Genomic DNA, 20,985 nt, shown 5'->3' with positions numbered 1-20,985 from the left:
CTAGCGAGTACAAAATATGGGTTCATGGGAAGCTAATAGCTTTTGCTCAGTCATAACTGTATATTAATTTCATATCGTTGTAGAAATAATATAAATTTTAAATTCTAGATCCGATTTTATTTACCATGCCTTCGAAGTTGAAACCAATAAAGTTTAACGAGCCTATAATTAAAAAATAATAACAATGGAGATACATTACATGTAATGTAGAAGAGCTAAAGCGAAAACTGCTTTTTATTTTAACCTCCTTCCTCTCACATTCCTTCAACCACATATCATTGTTTACCCGAAAAATTGGATAACGTTAAATTTATGTATGGTTCTAAGGATACGTAAAAACTACATATATATCGGAGTCTTACTATTTGCATCATGAAAACTCATAAATTAAAATGGATATCGAAAAATATCTCAAGATAATCCAAATATTGGTTGATTGATATGATTGGGCTAATTTCTAGTTCGATCTAATAATAATTTTCAGTCACAACAGTAGGTAATAGAGCATAGCTACACTCAAATCTATTGACCATGGATTCACCATCAAAGATAGAGCTAGAGTACAAAATATGGGTTCATGGGAAGCTAATAGCTTTTGCTCAGTCATAACTGTATATTAATTTGATATCGTTGTAGAAATAATATACATTTCAAATTCTAGATCCGGTTTTATTCACCATGCCTTCGAAGTTGAAACCAATAAAGTTTAACGAGTCTATAATTAAAAAATAATAACAATGGAGATACATGGCATGTAATGTAGAAGAGCTAAAGTGAAAACTCCTTTCTATTTTTACCTCCTTCCTCTGACATTCCTTCAACCACATATCATTGTTTACCCGAAAAATTGGATAACTTTAAATTTATGTATGGTTCTAAGGATACGTAAAAACTACATATATATCGGAGTCTTACTATTTGCATCATGTAAAAACTAATAAATTAAAATAGATATCGAAAAATATCTCAAGACAATCCAGATATTGGTTGATTGATATGATTGGGTTATTTTCTAGTTCGATCTTATAATAATTTCCAGTCACAACAGAAGGTAATAGAGCATTGCTACACTCAAATCTATTGACCATGGATTCACCATCAAAGATAGAGCTAGAGTACAAAATATGGGTTCATGGGAAGCTAATAGCTTTTGCTCAGTTATAACTGTATATTAATTTGATATTGTTGTAGAAATAATATAAATTTCAAATTCTAGATCCGATTTTATTCACCATGCCTTCGAAGTTGAAACCAATAAAGTTTAACGAGTCTATAATTTAAAAAAAATAACAATAAAGATACATGGCATGTAATGTAGAAGAGCTAAAGTGAAAACTGCTTTCTATTTTTACCTCGTTCCTCTGACATTCCTTCAACCACATATCATTGTTTACCTGAAAAATTGGATAACGTTAAATTTATGTATGGTTCTAAGGATACGTAAATTTCCTTCGATACAAAGATAACAATATAAGTATTTTGACTATGAGAATAGGAAGAATGAATAAGATGAATTAAACAAGCACAAGGAGATATCTTTTATCTATGAGAAAAAAATCTATTTTTTTCAATTTATTTCGTGCCCCCATAGCTTACAAGGATCACCTCTTTTATAATAGAGGGTCATTGCTTTATCTATAATAAAATAATAAAATAATACATATAGTGGAGGACCCATGATGATTTATCTCTTCCTCGATTCCCGTCAAGATTCTTTCCCTTGGTGCGGTTGTAACGGCTCTTGTCTGTGAGTTCGATACTGGCTCAAACTCGATACTGTCTCAAGTTCGTTATTGGGTCGGCCCTTTGGTCTTACCTCAAGTTCGACCTTCGGGATGGGCGTGGTGCGTTTCCGACCTTGAAGCGACGCCTTGTAGATCGATTTGGTCATGGACTCGATAAGATTATCGAGCCAACTCCTCGAACAGCCTTCGGGCTCGAGGCTCGTTTGTACTACCCTCAGAACTCACTCCCAAATTCTACTCCGGTTTCTTGCCATTCGAACTCGATCGAACGTAGGAAAGCCTAAATCTATTTTGACTGTATACAAATAGTCCCCTCGATTCTCATGAAGGATGCGGTGAGAATCGACATGATCTTCGACGGGTCTATCGGGCAACAAGCTAACATTTTATCAGGGGTCGATTATGACGTATGTGATAGATATCCCCTCGATTTAGTCTTTCAAGGTATTTAATGCTTGTCAGATGGTGGTCGGCCACCTCTGATATTGAACCGTCATGATGCGAGCCTATAAATAACCCTTCCATATAACTTTTACCACTTTTGCGCCTTCTCTCTTCCAAATTCTCTTATTTTTCCTCTCTATTTTGTTGCTTTAGAGCCATCTACACTAGAGTTTTGGTGCCATCAATTTTTCACTTTCCTTTGCATTCCTTCCTCTCATATCAATGGCGAAAACTTCAAAAGTTGTAACTCAGAAGGAGAAAGCTTCTTCTTCACGGTCGTCCGACGACAAGGCGCCGGTGGAGAATCCTTCATTCGTTCCGAGTCGATGCGAGCATGTGTTGATGTACATGTGCTCTAAAATGGAGGGTCATCTCGAGGACGTCAGAAAAGGCTGCAACTGGGTTCCTGAGGTCGTGTTGCAAATTCCATTCCCTGAAGAGAGCGCCATCACTCATATAGAGGGTTTTTTAAGTGTTTACACTTATCCCTTCACGTTGGGACCCGTCGACCCAGTGGTTATCGATTTTTGCAAAAGATATCAGGTCACCCTCGGTCAAATTCATCCCTCTTTATGGCGTATAGTGATCTTACTTCGCTTCTTCTCTATCAAAGCCGGGGGCTGGATTTTTCTATGAATCACCTCATACGATTGTATCGACCTCAAATATTTTGAGGACTAATCAAACTTCATCGTCAGGCATCGAAGGCTTTGATGTCGAGCATCGACGAAGACAAGGATCGGGGTTGGATGGGTCGTTATATTCGGGTGAGGACCCGTGACCTTATTCCGGAAGAGAAGATGACGTTCCCCGAAGAATGTAATTTCGACCGTAAGTGATTCTTGTTTGCTTTTCATGTCTTTTCCCTTTTTTTCTGATGTCTTTCCCCGATATTCAGTTTCCCCTTGGATGCCACAAGCGGTACCTGACCTCGAGGATTGGGTTCGGAAGTTAGCCTCGACTTCCTCTTATGCCGAACGCGCTTGGCGTGATTTGGCTAAAGGTAGATGAGAGGCCAAGAACCATGGTAAGGTTTTGCTTCTTGTTTCCTTCGAGGTATTCTTTGTGTTCTATTTGTTACCGATTTCCTTTCATGTAGGTGTAACCAAGGATGCCGCTCTGAGGCTTTCGAGCGGTGAAGAAGGAACCAAGTCCCCGGTCCCGCAACCGGGGAAAGATAAGAAGCGAAGAGCTGCCTCTCGGTCAGAGGACCCCAAGCCCAAAATTCGGAGGGTGAGGAGGAAGGCAATTGCCCTTCCAATTGATTCGGTCCAACGACTGAGAGAAGAAGAAGAAGAAGAAGATAATGCCTCGGCTTTGGTGATCCGATCTGCGAAAGCTATCGAGGTTACTAGAGCTCCCAAGCCGATGGCGGCTATACCGGTCGGGGTCAGTCCTGAAGTCCCGAGTTTTGATCGGAGCACCCCGAGTGATTTGCTTGGGGATATGACAGTGGGTCATTCGCCTTCTCTTCCAACTTTTTCTAAGGAGGCATTAAAGGAAGCTCGAGAATCGAAGACCCCCGATATGGACGGAGGCTCTAGCGTAGGGGACCATTTTAGGGATTGCTTTACTGGAGTCGATGATGCTTCCGATATTGGTGACGCTTCTCTTCTACTAAAGGAGGCTCAACGTTTCATTACTCGGGTAATGATTTTTCTACACTTGGTTTCTTTGTTCTTTTCTATACTTGACTTGTGTTTTTTCCCTACTGTGTAGGCCATTAGTAGGTTTTGAGTCGATCTTAGCCAGTGTAAGGCCGAGCTTCGGAAGGTCTCGGGTGAGAGAGACGCCCTGCGTCTTCTTTACAGCCAAAAGAACGAGGCTATAAAGGACCTCCAAGCGGATTTGGCTAAGGTCTGTGAAAAAGAGGCCGAACTCGATAAACAAGTGAGCCTCGTTCTGTTAAAGTATGGGTCTGAATCAACTGTGGAAGTTAACCCTTCATTGTCTCAGCTGCAACAAAAGGTTGAAAAGATCGGGTTACTTCAGGAAGAAGTTGATCAAATCCAAGTTGAATGCAATCGGTGGAAGGAGACTCTCGACCGCCTGGCTGCGGAAAAAGAAACCATTTTGACCAAATTATTATCGGCCGATGTTCAACTTCGAAGCGTCAAGCAAAAGGGGTCGGCTCAATCTAAGAGGATCTAGGAGCTTGAAACACGGCTTGCTGATGCCAAGGCGAAGGTTGAGTCATCGAAAGTCTTGGCGGATAAGTCCATTGCTGTGTATCGGGCTGATGCTGCGGCTGCTCAGATGGAGGCCTGGGAGGCTGCCGACGCTCAAGCTCATTGGGTTGCCGAACTTGCTAAGTGTAGGTCTTGGAGGGAGACCCTCGAGGAGATACACGCTCAAGGTTTCGACCTTACTGAAGAGATAAAAAAGGCTAAAGAGCTTGAAGCTGAAGTTAAAGCCATGGCTTCTGATGATGATGATGATGGCGGCAGCAAGAGCGGATCCGAGGATGGGGAAGAGCTCGACAAAGAAGCGAACACCCCTGAGGATGACCAGGAAGCTTAGTTTTAAATTTTTTTACGTTTGTAATCAATCATGTAGGAAATTTTGTATATATACAACTTGGTCGACTTGTTTTTGTATTGTGAAGACCTTAATCAAATTTTGGCTTCGTAGTCTCTATGATCGATCGATAGTCTTTTCAGACTTGAAGTGATGTAGCCCTTAGGCTTGCTAGTTGAGTCAATGATTCAAACTTGAAGAAATATAGCCCGTAGGTGTAATGGTTGAGTGAGTGTTCGCTCAAACTTAAAGTGAAAGTAGCTTATAGGCTTATTAGCCGTTGAGTGAATGTTTCGAACTCGAAGTAATGTAGCTCGTAGGCGTAATGGTCGAGTGAGTGCTTGCTCGAACTCGAAATAAAAGTAGCTTGTAGGCTTATTAGTCGAGTGAATATTTCAAACTCGAGGTAATGTAGCCGTAGGCGTAATGGTCGAGGGAGCGCTTGCTCGAACTCGAAATAAAAGTAGCCCGTAGGTTTTTTAGTCGAGTGAATGTTTCGAACTCGAAGTGATGTAGCCCGTAGGCATAATGGTCGAGGGAGCATTTGCTCGAACTCGAAATAAAAGTAGCCCGTAGGCTTTTTAGTCGAGTGAATGTTTCGAACTCAAAGTGATGTAGCCCGTAGGCATAATAGTCGAGTGGGTGCTTGCTCGAACTCGAAATAAAAGTTGCCCGTAGGCTTATTAGTCGAGTGAATGTTTCGAACTCGAAGTGATGTAGCCCGTAGGCGTAATGGTTGAGCGAGTGCTTGCTCGAACTCGAAATAAAAGTAACCCGTAGGCTTATTAGTTTAATTTAACTTAATTATGTTTGCGTAATAAATCTCCAAATATAGGAATTTTCCTTGGATATAAGATATCGGTAAAGAGGAGAACTTTCTTCACAAGTCACTACACATGTGTTCCTGTTTCGCGTCTGGGTTCAGGCCAATCTACATGAGCATGGTTCGTTTCGGCCATTTGGCTTTTACAATTTTTCCTATTGGAACCATATTGTTATGAAATAATTTTCTTGCATCTAAACTCGATGTATTTGAGGGCCTAATGCCCCCCAGTATTCGAGGTCGATTGTACAGAGGTCTCGGATATTTTTGTGAGTGTAGCACGATCAATGGTTTCCTCATTAAAAACTTTGCCGAAAAACCCATTTGGGATAAAACCGGTCTAAGGGAAAAAGAGTGCAACGCGTGCTTTCAAGCGAAAGATCCATCTTAGCTCTTGTTCGGACTTCTGCAGGGGTCGGTTTTGAAATGTAAATGAATATGGAAGGGTTGTACCTTAGCAATAGTACCGTTTTAGATGTGATACATTCTAGCTGCTTGATAGCTGTTTGCCGTTTATAATGTCGAGCTTGTACGATCCCTTTCCGATGTTCTCGAGCACCTGATATGGTCCTTCCCAATTTGGTCCTAGTTTTCCTTCGTTCGGATTCGTTTATTGATGGTGACTTTTCTTAACACTAAGTCCTCGGGCTTGAAATGGCGGAGCTTGGTTCTTCGATTATAATATCTTTCGATTCGTTGCTTTTGGGCGGCCAATTAGACGAGAGCAATTTCTCGTCTTTCGTCCGATAATTCAAGGCTGGTATTCGTAGCCTCGTTATTTGATTCTTCCGCCGTGAACCGAAATCTGGTACTAGGTTCACCGACTTCGACTGGTATCAATGCTTCGGACCCATATACTAAGGAGAAAGGGGTCGGCCCCGTACTGGATTTTGACGTTGTCCGGTATGCCCAAAGGACTTCGGGTAGGATTTCTCTCCATTTTCCTTTAGCGTCGTTCAACCTCTTCTTCAGGTTTTGAAGAATAGTTTTGTTCGTTGATTCGGCGTGTCCGTTCCTACTGGGGTGGTATGGTGTTGAAAGTATCCTTATTTTGTGATCTTCGAAGAATTTTGTTACTTTGCTGCCAACGAATTGCTTCCCATTGTCACATACAATTTCTGCGGGTATCCCGAATCGGCATATGATATGATCCCAAATAAAGTCTATAACTGCTTTCTCTCTTATTTTCTCGAACGCCTGCGCTTCAACCCATTTAGAAAAATAGTCAGTCATAAATAAAATAAATTTTGATATACCTGGGGTTGATGGCAGAGGGCCGACGATATCTATTCCCCATTTCATGAATGGCCATGGGGATAGGACTGAGTGAAGTTGCTCTCCAGGTTTATGGATCATTGGCGCAAACCTTTGACATTTGTCACATTTACGAACAAATTCCTTAGCATCTTTGCCCATATCGATCCAATAATAACCTGCTCTGATTAGTTTTTGAACTAATGTATCGGCACCAGAGTGATTCCCACAAGTTCCGTCGTGCACTTCCCGTAGGATGTAATCGGTATCTCCCGGACCCAAGCATACTGTCAACGGTCCATCGAATGTCCTTCGATATAGCGTTCCGTCCGAAGCCAGCGTAAATCGAGCAGCTTTAGTCCGTAGGGCCCTGGAATCTTTAGGGTCCGATGGGAGCTTTCCGCTCTTTAAGTATTCAATATACTTGTTTCTCCAATCCCAGGTTAAGCTAGTAGAATTTATCTCGGCGTGACCTTCTTCGATTACCAATCTCGAAAGTTGAACGACAGTCCCCGAGCTCAAGTCATCTACCTCGACCGACGATCCCAAATTCGCAAGCGCATCAGCCTCATTATTCTGTTCTCGTGGAGCATGCCGTAGAGTCCATTATTTGAAATGGTGCGAAGTGACAAGCAGTTTGTCTAAATACCTTTGCATTCTACCTTCTCGGACTTCGAAGGTTTTGTTTACTTGACTCACCACCAGCAAAGAGTCACAATTGGCTTCAATGACTTCTGCTCCCAAGTTTCTAGCTAGCTCGAGACCTGCAATCATGGCTTCATACTCGGCCTCGTTGTTAGTCAGCCTGATAGTTTTAATAGCTTGCCTAATAATGTTACCCGTGGGTGGTTTCAAAACTATGCCTAGCCCGGACCCCTTCACGTTCGAATCCTCGTCCGTAAAAAGGATCCATACCCCCGATGATGTACCCGATTTCAATAGGAGTTCTTTTTCGACTTCGGGTACGAGGGTTGGTGTGAAGTCGGCCTTGAAGTCTGCTAAAATTTGAGACTTGATGTCCGTACGAGGTTGATATTCGATATCGTACCCACTGAGTTCGATGGACCATTTGGCTAATCGGCCTGATAGTTTGGGCTTATGCAAAATATTACGAAGTGGGTAGGTGGTTAATTACACATATGGGGTGACATTGAAAGTACGGTCTTAACTTTATAGAGGGACTTATCAGTGCAAGTGCCAATTTTTTTAGGTGCGGATATCTAGTTTCCGCTTCTCCTAAGGTCCGACTTATATAATAAACGGGAAATTACGTACCTCGCTCTTCTCGAACTAGGACACTGCTTACGGCGACTTCCGATACTGCCAAGTACAAGCAAAGTTTTTCATCTGTTTTTGGAGTGTGAAGTAGTGGTGGGCTCGATAGATATCGTTTCAGTTCCTCTAATGCTTGTTGGCATTCCGGTGTCCAAGCGAAATCGTTCTTCTTTTTGAGTAGAGAGAAATAATTGTGACTTCGATCTGATGATTTCGAAATGAATCGGCCTAAGGCTGCAATCCGTCCCGTTAGCCTTTGTACAGCTTTCACGATGTCCACGATGGCGATGTCTTCGATGGCCTTGATTTTGTCGGGGTTAATCTCGATTCCCCGATTTGACACCATGAAGCCGAGGAACTTGCCCGAACCGACCCCGAAAGCATATTTTTTGGGGTTGAGCTTCATGTTGTATTTCCTCAAAATCTTGAACGTTTCCTGCAAATGGGCCAAATGGTCCTCTGCGCGCAGGGACTTAACTAGCATGTCATCAATATAAACTTCCATTGATTTACTTATTTGTTCTTCAAACATTTTATTTACTAGGCGTTGGTAAGTAGCCCCCGCATTTTTTAGCCTAAAGGGCATCACATTATAACAATATGTTCCATATTTGGTGACAAATGAAGTCTTTTCCTGGTCCTCCGGGTTCATCTGGATTTGATTATACCCGGAATAGGCATCGAGAAAGGTGAGGATCTCGTGGTCGGCCGTGGCATAGATCATGCGATCGATGTTGGGAAGCGGAAAGGAATCTTTGGGGCATGCTTTGTTCAAATCCTTATAGTCCACACACATTCTAAGTTTGTTCCCTTTTTAGGCACTACAACCACATTGGCTAACCATTTGGGATATTTCACCTCCCGAATGGACCCTATCTTGAGAAGTTTGGTTACCTTGTCCTTTATGAATGCGTGCTTTTCCTCAGACTGGGGTCTTCTTTTTTGCTTCACCGGTATGAACTTAGGGTCCAAGCTTAGCCGATGCATCGTTATGTATCCCTGTTATATCTAAATGGGACCAGGCAAAACAATCAATGTTATCGATAAGAAATTGATCAAGTTTCTTTCTGAGTTCGGGGTTCAACCCCGTTCCCAGGTATACCTTTTGTTCGGGCTAGTGCTCGATTAGTATGACTTGCTCCAGTTCCTTAATTGTCGATTTGGTGGCGTCGGAATCATCGGGGATCACGAAGGACCGAGGGATCCACTGATCATTCTCTTCTTCGATGTTCTGGTTATCTGGCTAGGTCGAAGCCAACATCTGTGATTGCTATTTGGTGTTTCGTTCTCCTTTTGAGCCCGATCCCTTTATCGGTGAAGGCGAGGATATTGATTTTACTTCCTCGACGGCGAACATTTCCTTTGCGGCCGGTTGTTCTCCGTACACTATTTTGACACCGATCGATGTTGGGAATTTGAGGACCTGGTGTAGGGTCGAAGGCACAGCTCTCATGTTGTGGATCCATGGCCTTTCAAAAAGGGCGTTGTATTTCATATCGTCTTCGATCACGTGAAACTTTGTTTCCTGGATTATTCTGGCCACGTTTATCGGTAGGATTATCTCGCCTTTGGTGGTTTCACATTCCATATTGAATCCGTTTAGAACCAGAGTTGCGGGTATGATCTGGTCCTACATGTCGAGTTGTTCTACGACCTTCAATTTGATGATATTGGCCGAGCTACCTGGATCGATTAACACACGCTTAATTTTAGTTTTATTCATAAGTACGGATATTACCAGTGCATCGTTATGAGGTTGGATGACTCCCTCTGCATCTTCATCATCGAAGGACAAAGTCCCTATGGGTGCATAATTTTGAGTCCAAGATCGCTTTTCCCTCACAATCGATGTTTTAGTGCGTTTAAGCACCGGTCCATGAGGGGTATCGCCGCCGCCGATGATCATGTGAATGACGTGCTGCGGTTCTTCTTGTTCGTTTTGCTTGCCGAAATCCCTGTTCTTAAAATGATTCTTCGCCCTATCACTCAGAAATTCCCGAAGGTTCCCTTGGTTAAATAAGCGGGCTACTTTCTCTCTTAATTGCCTGCAATCTTCCGTTCTGTGGCCATGAGTGCCATGATATTCGCACATTTATTTGGGATTCCTTTGGGCAAGATCGGTCTATATGGTTCGAGGCCATTTATTATCTTTGATGCGTCCGATAGCCGACATGATGGTGGATGCATTAATGCTGAAGTTATACTCTGATACTCGAGGTGCTTCTATAGGATCAGTATATTTATCAAAGCCGCTCTTGCTCATAAGTCCCCGAGAATTTTTCCCTCGATCAATCTTTCGATTGTTCCAAACTGTATTACGTGCTGAACCGTTGTTCATCCGATCTACGTCGTACAGTTGATATCAGTCTCTGTTCGACCTTTGTTCTCTGTAGATCTCCCTCTGGTTTTTAGTAGCTGTCCTGTTCTGATGCACGGGTCCATACAGATCTCCCAACTGTTCATCCTCGACCCTAATTTTCAATTTATACCGGTTGTGTATATCTGCCCAAGTTATTGCTGGATAATCGATCAAATTTTATTTCAGCCGATGTGATGCTGTAGAACTTAGCTCGTTCAACCTTTGGGTGAAAGCTTGTACGGCCCAATCGTCTGTGACTGGTGGCAATTCCATGCGTTCCATTTGAAATCGAGATACGAATTCCCTCAGCATTTCAATACCCCTTTGCTTTACTTTAAAGAGGTCTGATTTCCTTGTTGCAACCTTTATGGAACTAGCATGTGCCTTTACGAACGACTCTGCTAACATGGCAAAAGAATCGATGGAATTTGGTGGCAAATTGTGATACCAGATCATTGCTCCCTTCCAGAGGGTCTCCCAGAATGTTTTCAACACGGATTCGATCTCATCGTCCTCCAAATCGTTACCTTTGATGACACATGTGTAAGAGGTGACATGTTCGTTAGGATTGGTCGTGGGAATTTCAGGCATACGGAATTTTTTGGGGATTGGTTTTGGGGCCGCACTCGAGGGAAAAGGCTTTTGTATGAATTTTTTTGAATCAAGCCCTTTTATCATTGGTGGAGCCCTCGGGATTTGATCGACTCTGGTATTGTATGTTTCCACTTTCTTGTCATTGGCTTCGACTCAATTTGTGAGTTCATCGAGCAATTTAGTCGATTCGGGAGTGGTCCCCGATTCTTGCTCGTTTGATTTCACTATGGCGGGCTCCGTTCTGGGGGTGATTTCTCGAAGTGGATTGGAATTCGGCCTGCTTTGTATATGAGTTTGGCTCTGTAACTGAGCTATCGCTACTTGTTGGGCATGTAGCATCTCGAAGATCATACGCAAGCTGGCCCCGATTTCCCCCGCATTTTGGGTGTCTCAGGCTACGGATCGAGTACCGCCCTGAATCCTTCTTTCTGGTTCGGAACGCTGATTCGCCTCAAGAGCTATTTGTGAATTGACATCCAATGGTACTTCAACTCGAATTTTGGGTACTTCGATTCGAGCCTTACTGCCATCGTTAAGTGGCCTTCCGGCCCCGGGTGCCAAGTTGTTGGTTTCATCTTGAAGGCCTGCTTCGAGGTCGATAGGTAAGGCCATTGCCGATTTGAAGTTGTAAGCTGGTGTGTACTGTAGATTTATATCAAATAATCTTTGTTATCCTTAGCCCCACGGTGGGCGCCAAACTGTTTACCCAAAAAATTAGATAAAGTTAAATTTATGTATGGTTCTAAGGATACGTAAATTTCCTTTAATACAAAGATAACAATACAAGTATTTTTACTATGAGAATAGGAATGATGAACAGGAAGAATGAATAAGATGAAGTAAAACAAGCACAAAGAGATATCTTTTATTTATGAGGAAAAAATATGTTTTTCCAATCTATTCTGTGCCCCCATAGCTTACAAAAATCCCCTCTTTTATAATAGAGGGTCATTGCTTAATCTATAACAAAATAATAAAATAATGCATATAGTGGAGGACTCATGATGATTTGTCTCTTTCTCGAATCCCGTCAAGATTCTCTCCCTTGGTACGGTTGTAACGACTCTTGTCTGTGAGTTTGATACTGGCTCGAACTCGATACTATCTCGAATTCGTTACTGGGTCGGCCCTTCGATCTTACCTCGAGTTCGATCTTCCGGATGGGCGTGGTGCGTTTCCGACCTCGAAGCGATGCCCTACGGATCGATTTGGTCACGGACTCGATAAGATTATCGAGCCAACTCCTCGAACAGCCTTCGGGCTCGAGGCTCATTTGTACTACCCTCAGAACTCACTCCCAAATTCTACTCCGATTTTTTGCCATTCGAACTCGATCGAACGTAGAAAAACATAAATCTATTTTGACCGTATACAATCATGTAAACCGATTTTTAATTATTCAATTCCATTTGGAAATTTGAACGGCATGCTGATGCCATATTTTGTTGTTCATGGATAGATGGCATTAAAATTCAAGTTAGACACGTAATTGAAGGTTCTGCTGATAATTTGAGGCTTTAAAGTTGAATTTTCAATGACGTATGAGTTGAGAATACTTCTCGTTATGATATTTTAATTTGGACTGAATATTACCAGTAGTATATTTGGTGAATCACAATAAGAGTGATCATGTAACACTTTCTGGTAAAAATTTTATGTGGCGCTCAGTTTTGTGACGCCCATTAAATTTGTGACTTAAAAAAAAAGTTTAACTGATACCCAATTTTTGGATAACTTTAAATAAATACTCTTTTTTCTTCTTCTTTACTTATGTTTTCTTCTTCTTTGTGCTAAGAGTTTCTTATTCTTCTTAGTTGTAAAATGGGTTTGTTACATTTACCGTTGTCTTGACAATTTGATGATTGATATTTGTTTTTTATGATATTTGAAAGTTATGTTTCAAATTGAGTTCATTCTAAGTAAATTTAGGCATTGAATAACATATCGGTTTGTTAAAATTTAAAGAACAAGTTTATGTTTCATAACTTAAGATTTGAAACCTAAAGTTGTATTCAATAAATTAAACTATTTAAGATTCAAATTTATGAGGTTGCATTTGAAAGACAGAAAAATCATATTTGATTTCTGAAGTTGCATTGAAGAGATTAAACTACTTCGGATTCGAATTTCTGAAGTTGCATTTGAAAGATAGAAGAACTTCAGATATAATTTCTGAAGTTGCATTACATAGATTGTACTACTTTAGATCTGAGCGGGTACACTTTACAAAGTTTTGTGCAATGCAGGTATAACTTCAATGGTGATACCAAAAGTGGATATATATGAAAATGCCCCCACTTGCTATTATACCTGTTGTAATCTTAGACCGAACATAGAGGCATGACCTTTTTCAGTTTATAAATTATAACTTACTGGGTTCCTATAACCTGAACGAAGTCATTGGTATAATCAGTCAGCATAAAGATTACTAAGGTTGACATATTTGAACAACTAGTTTATATCGGGTAAAATATGTTCATATTTAGTGATCACATGATAAAGCGACACGTGGAATCGAAGACAGAAGATGGCCAAACCCGGAGGCAATGATCCCGCTTGTCATCGGAGAGAATGATACTCATAAAGACAAAATAAATGTCGTCATCTGGTAGCATTCAATGAAGAATATTCGACGGCATTAAGTGCATGATCCGTTATAGAGAATCAGACATTCACTGTCCACCGTTACACATTCTTCAATGGCCCTCATAATTGTCATTAAAGAGGAGCTTAATCCTAGGACCTAGTTCATTAGGTATAACTATAAACAGTGAGCTCTATCATCATTGTAAGGACACGAATTTTCTGACAAGCATACACTATACTTCATTAAAAGCTCAAATAATATTTTACTTTCTTTTTTATTTGCAATGTTCTTATTGCTCCCGGTAGCTCTGCGCCCCGAACCAAGATATATGTCGTTTATCTCAATTTTTAAGGCTAAGTCTTATATTTCTGTCTAATTCATCTATTATTTTTGGATCAAATTAATCCATTTGTCTATAACCCACGTATAAATTCAATAGTACCATTTTAAGGGTAAACAATTTGGCGTCCACTGCGGGATATAGATAGTCGTGTAATTAAATTGATCACTGCATATGTTACTAACTTGTTTGATTCTCTATTCTTAGCAAAAATCATTAAAAATGGCAGATAATGGTGTTAACAGCACACACAACGTTGAGGCCCAAGGAAATTATCCTCAGCATGAGGATTCAATCAATGATACCCGCAATGAGGGGAACGAGGCCACGCCGGTCCACGACGGCCGATATCCGCGACATGTTCGGGAGGCGACTCCTGATGACATTGAAGAAGAACACGTTGTTGAAGCAGTCAAGGTCTTGCAAAAGCAACAGGAGGCCATTATAAGCCATCAATAAGATAAGGTCATGATGGAGCTGAAGCAGGCATTGTCGGGAGCTTCTAACAATGCGAATGGAGAAGGCCCAATTCTTGCCTGTGCTCCCGCAAACCAAACGACGCAGAGGATCGACATTCAACAACAACACCCCGATGGGCGAGGTCGGCTCTGATGGGGCCGGGGGAAATGCATACCATCACAACAGCGAGAGTGATCCCTTTAAAATCGAACTCATGCGATTTATTAGGGAAGTAAATGCCTGAATGGATTAAATCCCGGCCGGACCACCAGCGCTGAAAGGCACGGACTCAAAGAAGTACACACAATTTTCGTACAAACCAAGCGCGACATCAGAATTGATTCCGAAGCGGTTTGAATTGCATGCGTGCCAAAGTATGATGGGACTTCAGATCCTCAGGAGCATATCTCCACCTATAAAATGACGGTGAAAGGAAACAATTTAGCTCTCCATGAGATTGAGTCAGATTTGCTGAAGAAATTTGGGGAGACTCTTATGAAGGGAGCCCTGACGTGGTATCCGCTTTTGCCCGAGCATTCCATAGACTCCTTTGAGATGCTCGCGGACTCTTTCATCAAGGCCGATGCCGGGACCAGAAAGGTACATCCTCGAAAGGCTGATATATTCACGATTGCTCAAGGAGAGTCCGAGTAGCTGCGGGAGTTTGTAACCGGGTTTCAGAAGGAAAGGATTTTGCTCCCGGCCATACCGGATAAATGGGAGGCTGAGGCATTCACCAAAGGTCAGAATCCGAGAAGCTTCGATGCTTCCCGGAAGTTGAAAGAAAGTTTGCTCGAGTTTCAGGCAACAACTTGGGCGAATGTTCACAACAGGTACGAGTCAAAGATAAGGATTAGGGATGATCAGTTCGGTTTCCCGGTGTCGGTCAAGGGTCGGGACCAAAAGAAGAATAAAGAGAAATTAAAAGACGATTTCGACACAGATCGACGGTATTTGAGGAGTCGGGTTTTGACCTATAAACGGGCCGAAGGTCGTGGCAGAGGTTTCTGGTCGGTGGATTAGATTCGCTACCAATAAGAGAACTAATCGCGGCCGAAACAACAGGTCATTCCAGAACAAGGCAAATGTCAGGTTCTCAAGATTTTTCCTACCCTAGACTTTCAGAATACAACTTCAACGTCAGAGTAGTGGTGCTGGTATCGGCTATGAGGAACATTAAAGAAGTACGGTTCCCGAGGCCAATAATATCTGATCCCAGCCAGAGGGATCCTAATTTGTGGTGCGAATACCACGGGACAAACGGTCACCGGACTGGGGACTGCTGATATCCGCGCGAAGAGGTGATGACATTGCTGAAAAACGTCCATATCAGGGAATGTTTAAGTGACTGGGCTAAACACAACTACAGTCACAATCGTGATAATGCAGAGCCTTCAAAAGCTAGAGAAGATTTTCGGCGATCAACATGATCAACGTGTTAACGGGGAACGAGATTAACGGGGTTACATTTTCGGCGGCAAAAAGACGAAGGTATCAGTGACCCATAGCAAGAGACTCCGGGAAGTCGCTTAAGATGAAATTACTTTTACAGAGGAAGACGTGGATGGACTGCTACTACCGCATAACGACGCCCTAGTAATCTCTCTAAATGTCTTATATTTTAAAATTAAACGTGTTCTGGTGGATCCGGGAAGTTCGGCCAATATTATCCAATGGAGAGTGTTGGAGCAAACCAAGCTCACCAGAAGTATCATTCCAACCACAAAACTCCTCGTCGGGTTCAATCTTGCAAGCGTGACAACCCGGGGAGAGATCCTGCTGCCCACGAATGCCGATGGGGTGATGAAGATGACCCTTTTCGAGGTAGTGGACGGCGATATGGGTTACAATATCATATTGGGGAGACCATGGTTGCACAAAATGAAGGTTATGCCATCAACAAATCATTAGTTGCTGAAATTCCCAACTCCCAAGGGAGTTAAACAAATAAGAGGTGACCAACCGGCACCAAGGGAGATGAATGCAATCTCAGTCTCCAGTAGAAAATGGAAGGAGCTTGCGGCATAGCAATTACACGAACCGACGCTTGCTCCCGAGCCAAGAGAAATCAACTAGGGCGAAGAGTCGTTGGAATCCTATTAGGTACCAAGGTACTTTCAAGTGCCGGAAGAGACGGACGTAGCCACGTCTACAACGGAGGAACTTGAATAAGTCGTATCATTCGAAAAGTTCTTAGAAAAGAAGTTCCACTTGGGGACAAGACTACACCCCGAGCTCAGGTCTGGATTTATTGAATTTCTTAAATTTAATGTCAATTGTTTTGCATGGTCGCATGCGTAAATGGAAGATATCCCACCAAAATTGGTCGTACACAAACTAAGCTTGGATCGCAGCATCCCTCTGGTAAGACAGAAAAAATGTCATATTGCCGAGGCCAGAAATAAATTTGTCAAAGAAGAGGTAACTCACTTACTTGATATCGGTTCAATCCGAGAGGTAAAGTATCCTAATTGGCTAGCTAATGTAGTAGTAGTTCCAAAGAAGAATAATAAATTTCGCATGTGCATAGACTATAAGGACTTAAATAAGGCGTGCCCAAAAGACTCGTTCCCATTTCCAAATATTGATAAAGTGATTGATGCAACGGCCGAGCACGAGTTAATGAGTTTCGTCGATGCTTACTCTGGGTACAACCAAATCAAATGGACCCGGAGTATCAGGAAAAAACTTCATTTATCACGAATTTCGGCACATATTGTTACAATGTGATGCCCTTCGGGCTAAAGAACGCCGGGGCCACTTATCAACGGCTCGTGAACAAGATATTTGAAAAGCAATTAGGGAAAACCATGGAGGTTTACATAGATGATATGCTTGATAAGTCTTTGAACGCATGTGATCATCTCAAACACTTGCAAGAAACTTTTGACATCTTAAAGAAGCTTAACATAAAGCTTAACCCCGAGAAATGTGCGTTTGGGGTCAACTCTGGTAAGTTCCTGGGATTCCTGGTGTCACAAAGGGGGATCGAGGTTAACCCCGATAAAATCAAAGCCATTGAAGACATCCCGAACCAGCTATCAGGTGTAAAAGAGGTTCAAAGGCTAACGGGGAGATTAGCCACTTTGAGAAGATTCATTTCCCGGTCTTCTGAGAAATGCCATCATTTCTTCTCGCTGCTCAAAAAGAAGAACAACTTCGAATGGACCCCAGAATGTCAACAAGTTTTGAGGGATCTGAAAAGGTATTTGTCAAGTCCTATGTTACTATCGAAACCGAAAGAAGGCGAAAAACTTTTAGTCTACTTAGCAGTCTCGAGGTAGCGGTAAGTGCTGTTTTAGTCCGTGAGGACGAAGGTACGCAATCTTCTATTTATTACGTTAGTAAAATTTTAACGGGAGCAGAAACTCGTTACCCGCATCTGAAAAAATTGGCCTTATCCCTCGTAGTCGCTACTAGAAAGCAAATGTCTTATTTCTAATGTCACCTGATAGTTGTGGTGACCACTTTTCTCAGGCAGGCTGGCCAAATGGGTCGTCGAAATGAGAAAATTTAACATAGAATATAAACCTAGGACTGCAACTAAGCCACATGTTTTGGCCGATTTCTGTCCAAGACTTTTACCTTTGGCTACTAAAGAAGCAGTAATGGTGTCGGAATCGACATCAGGAGTTTGGACCTTGTTCATGGACAAAACTTCCAATGTGAAAGGGTCCCGGCTTGGCGTAGTATTAACCACACCTTCGGGAGAAACCCTAAGGTCCGGGCTTGGCGTAGTATTAACCACGCCTTCGGGAAAACCACTAAGGCAAGCCATAAGAATTGTTCCTCTGACTAACAATGAAGCGGAGTATGAATGTTTGATTACAGGACTCGAGTTGGCCCGGGGACTGGACTCTGAGGTCATAGAAATTAAATGTGACTTCCAGTTGGTGGTAAATCAGGTCTACAGGATCTTCGAAGCCAAGGAGGAACGCATGCAACAATATATAATGAAGGTTCAGGCTCTGTTTGCCCGGTTCCGGGAGTGGTCAATCTCACATATTCTGAGGGAAGAAAATGCAGAAGCAGATGCACTAGCTAACCTTGGCTCGTCTACGTAAATGAAAGAATCGGACTCTGGTACGGTCATACAACTTATGCACTTGATACTGGACGCATATAGCTATTACGAGGTAAATGCGACTAATTTGGTCTGGGATTCGAGAAACAAAATTATTGACTACCTCGAACACGGGAAACTGCCTGAAGATCCTAAGGCATCTCGATCGCTACACGCTAAGGGAGCGCAATATAGTTTCAAAGGAGGTCAACTATACAGAAAATCTTTCCAAGGCCCGTTGGCCTGATGATTGGGATCCTTTGAAGCTAATTATGTTATGCGAGAAATTCACGAAGGGATCTGCGGGAATCCCTATTGGCCACGGGTGGAACAAGACGCCAAAGCTTATGTTCAAAAATGTGATAAATGTCAACTCTACGCACCGTTGGTACATCAACCGGCAGAGGTGTTGCACTCAGTTCTGTCACCATGGTCGTTCATGAAATGGGGGATGGTTATCGTCGGACCACTGCCCCCGGTCCCCGGTAAGGTAAGATTTCTTTTGATTTTAAATGACTATTTTTCTAAGTGGGTTGAAGCAGATCCTTATCAGAAGATCAGCGAACGTGAAGTGGTAGATTTCTTATGGGAGAACATAATTTGCAGAATTAGGATACCAAAAGAGATAGCCTGCGACAATAGGCCGCAATTTATAGGAACAAAAGTCACAAAATTCCTCGAAGATTTGAAAATCAAGAGGATCACATCATCACCTTATCATCCGAGTGCAAACGGCCAAGCAGAATCAACAAACAAAGTGATTATACAAAATCTCAAAAAGAGATTGGAAGAAGCTAAAGGAAAATGGCCTGAAGAGCTTCCAGGTGTACTATGGGCATACCAAACAACAACCAAATCGAGCACAGGGGAGACTCTTTTTTCTCTTGTGTACAGGGTAGAAGCCCTGATCCCGGTGGAAGTAGGTGAACCTACCATGAGGTATTTTTGGTCAAATGAAGAAGCAATGTTAGTCAGTTTGGAGATGCTCGATGAACGCATCGACTTGTTGCATATAAAGATGACAGCTCAAAAGTAGCGAATAGAGAGATATTATAATCGAAGAGCCAACCTCCGTTATTTCAAAGTAGGAGACTTGGTTTTAAGGAAAATAACTGAGAACACCCGAGAACTCAATGCGGGGAAGCTAGGTCCAACATGGGAAAGCCCCTACCGGGTTTCAACTGTCATCGGAAAAAGGTCATACGAGTTGGAAAATCAAGACGGAGAAAAGATACCAAGCAACTGGAACGTGGCACACCTCAAAAGATATTATTGCTGATGAGCATCGCCTACACTGAAAGTATGTGCTGCACTCTTTTTCCCTTCGTCTAGTTTTTGTCCCAATTGGGTTTTTTTGGCAAGGTTTTTAACGAGGCAGTACCAGAAAGCATACTACGAAGAAAGCTTCAGCAATAAGACCTTTAAATGACAAGGCACACAAGCAAGGAACCACTACGGAGCAGTTAGATAGCCTTTTACTCGAAAGCAAAGTTCCTACCGGGAAGTTGAGTTTGCTATCGAACAGATATTACCTGACCGTTCACAAGTGCAAGACACTGGGGGATTGTTAGATAATCTTTGGATCGATAGCATAAATTCCTAAGGGGAAGCAAAGTTTGTTACCAAACTGAAGATTATCTAGAAATTCACTAGTGGAATCCTCGAAGGTGTAAAACTTACAGTATTCAAATTCGCATTCGAACATTGGGAGGGAATGATATGAGGATACGAAAACAACGACTGCCACTTCGACCGGAGAAACCCGAAAATATAATTGTGTCATCAGGACTAGGGACTAGGGACTGCTCGACCAGCCGCGTAGAAACAAGTTGTACAAGTTAGCCAAAAGAAATGACAATTTCTTTTTAGCACAATGAATGCTTATGTACTTTTGAAAATGGAAGGAATAAAGTAAATTCCTTTTATTTCTACCTTGTTTCTTGTCTATATGATGAATTAATTTTATCATTTGAAAGTTAAACAAGTACTTCAAATGTTAGTGTCGTAATGAACAGAAAACGTCCTCTTCAAGAACACCGTAAACATAAGAGGGCCCTCTTTTATGAAAACCCTCACGTTAAAGGGTTGATTTCGAAAGAACTTATACCCAGAATCCAAATGCTTTAGGGGGAAAATACATCCAAAGCCTTGCATGATTAGACAAAAACAGTAAAACTTGCGCAAATACTTAAATGAAAAGTGTGCAGAGACTTGCACAAATACTCAAATAATTCACAGCAAAAGTTGCACAGATACAAAAATATGGAAAAGAAAAGAAAACTTAAGCTACTGCATCTCCGGGACCCGGAGGAAGAGAAACGTATGCGCCCCTAGGAGAAGTGGATGGATCCGCCGCCGGCTCATCATTTTGGCCTTCAACATCATCACCTTCCGCTTCTTCTTAAGTTCCCGATAACTCAGAACCGGAACCAGAAGAATCAGTAGCATCAGGCCAGGCCGGAAGACCACTTTTTGCAACTAACTCCAACTAACGAGCCTTAGCGATTTCGGCATCAAAGTCAATG

This window comes from Nicotiana tomentosiformis, chromosome 5 (genome assembly GCF_000390325.3).
Source record: "Nicotiana tomentosiformis chromosome 5, ASM39032v3, whole genome shotgun sequence".
Taxonomy (NCBI): domain Eukaryota; kingdom Viridiplantae; phylum Streptophyta; class Magnoliopsida; order Solanales; family Solanaceae; genus Nicotiana; species Nicotiana tomentosiformis.
The sequence above is the reverse complement of the archived record's forward strand: the minus strand, read 5'-3'. Positions refer to the sequence as shown.